This window comes from Penaeus chinensis, chromosome 8, assembly GCF_019202785.1.
Source record: "Penaeus chinensis breed Huanghai No. 1 chromosome 8, ASM1920278v2, whole genome shotgun sequence".
Classification (NCBI taxonomy): Eukaryota; Metazoa; Arthropoda; class Malacostraca; order Decapoda; family Penaeidae; genus Penaeus; species Penaeus chinensis.
In genome coordinates this window covers 39653703-39656202 of record NC_061826.1, presented here as the reverse complement: position 1 = coordinate 39656202, position 2500 = coordinate 39653703, and positions in this window count along the sequence as shown.

Here is a 2500-nt window from a genome sequence, read left to right as displayed (position 1 = left end):
TCTCTCTGTCTCTCTCTCTCTCTCTGTCTCTCCTCTCTCTCTCTCTCTCTCTCTCTCTCTCTCTCTCTCTCTCTCTCTCATTTCCTCTCACACACACACATTTCATTTTGTATATTGTAATCTCGTTTGTCATCATTTTCTCGAGTTAAAGGTCAATAAAAAACTAAATACCAGTAAGATTTTTACAAAAGACAACCGGTTGTAATCTCAACCATCGACATTATTTATTCCAAATCATATATTTTCTTTTATTTTAATGTTACTAGACTGAAACTAGATCGAAAAAAATGTAGATATGAAAGAGAACAAATTTAAGAGTAGAAGTGGAATTATAGAACCTTAAATTTTGGAATATACAACCCCTAAAATAAATTGATGAAATTGATCACTAAATGACTTGATTGACTAATTAAAGATCAATAGAATCAAATAAAGTGGAATAATATTGACAGGTTGTAGTGTGTTCCGAGCTTGTCATTGTGTGTTGTCAGGGTTTGGCTTGACTCCATCTTGACAGTTTTGAGAGGATTGGCATGGCTCGAACTTGACAGGGGGTTTGGTAGGGTTGGACTTTGGGAAGGATGTTTGTCATATCTCAAACTTGACAGGTTTGTGGCATGGGTGGACTTTGACAGTTTGTGGCATGACTCGAACATGCTAGACCTGAATTGACAAGCTTTCACATGATCATGGTTTGACAGGCATTTGATTTGGGCTGGCCTCGATCTTGACAGTGGTTTGACAGGCTTGACTGATTGTGGTATGACACAAACATGCCAGAAGTCCGACAGGAGAGAAATTTGACAGATTTTTGCCATAATTCTTGACAGGAATTTGACAGACTTTAACAAACTACATACTTCACACGTATTTGACAGGCTTTCGCACAGTACAGACTTGACATCTGATTTTGGCATGACTCGAACTTGACAGTGGTGTTGACGGAATCCGAACTTGACATTGGTTTTGACAAGGCGAGGGCGGAAGAGTTAAGACTGTGTTACGAAATTCGCTGGTCATTTCCTGCGCATTTGGATCTTCATTTGTCTTGTGATTTCCTTCTTGTTGTGTGTGTGTGTGAGTGTCTGTCTGTTTCTTTCTTTCTTTTTATCTTTCTCTTTCTCTTTCATTCTTTTTCTCTTTCTTTTTCTCTGTCTCCTTTTCTCTCTCTCTCTCTCTCTCTCTCTCTCTCTCTCTCTCTCTCTCTCTCTCTCTCTCTCTCTCTCTCTCTCTCTTTCTCTCTCTCTCTCTCATTATCGATGACAAAAGATGATAATGATAATAATAATAGTGATAATAATGATAATAATAATAGTAATAATGGTAATAAAATAGTAATAATTATAAAGATAATGATTATGATAATGATACAAATAATAATCATAATGATAATAATAAAAATAATGATAATAATGATCATAATAACAATAACAATATTCATAAAAATAAAAATAAAGATGATAATAATGATAATGATAATAACATCCACAACAATAATAATAACAAAAAAAAAAGATGGTAATGGTAATACTACTATTAATAATTATAATTATCATCATTATCATTATTGTTATTATTATTAACATCATCATCATTATTATTATCATTATTATTATCATTATTATTGTATCATCATTATTGTTCTCATCAATATCATTAGTCATAGTAGAACCACTGGCAATACCATTATGTACGGAGGTGTATGTGAATCTGCAACACATGAGGAGCAGAGACATGTGTGAATCTGCAACACATGAGGAGCAGAGACATGTGTGAATCTGCAACACATGGAGAGCTTAGACATGTATGAATCTGCAACACATGAGGAGCAGAGACATGTGTGAAATCTGCAACACATGAAGAGCAGAGACATGCATGAATCTGCAACACATGAGGAACAGAGACATGTGTGAATCTGCAACACATGAAGAGCAGAGGTATAGGTAGAGCTTTGTGGAATTGTGGCATATGAGAGGGTGTGGCTATAACGCGCATTTTCAAAGCATATGTCTAACGCAGATAGATGTAAAATTCTTTATAACATCAAATAGATTAGATATTAATGCGTGTATGTACGTTATACAGAGTGGATGGACAAGAAGGAGAGGCGGAGAAAGAGGAAAAAAGGAGGAGAAGGAGGAGAAAAAAATATGGGGAAGAAAATGAAGCAGGTAATGATAATGAGGAGGATAATGAAGAAGAACAAAGCAAAATGTATAATAATAGGACAAATATTAACAGCAACAACAGCCAGAAAAGAAGAAGGAAAAGAAGAAGAAAGACGGAGCAAAATTATAAGGAAAATCTTAGAGACAGACAAGCATACACACAAAAAAATGAGAGAGAAAAATGTAGATTCCAAAGAGGTCGACGTATTTACACGAGAGAGAGAGAGAGAGAAAGAGAGAGAGAGAGAGAGAGAGAGAGAGAGAGAGAGAGAGAGAGAGAAAGAGAGAGAGAGAGAGAGAGAGAGAGAGAGAGAGAGAGAGAGAGAGAGAGA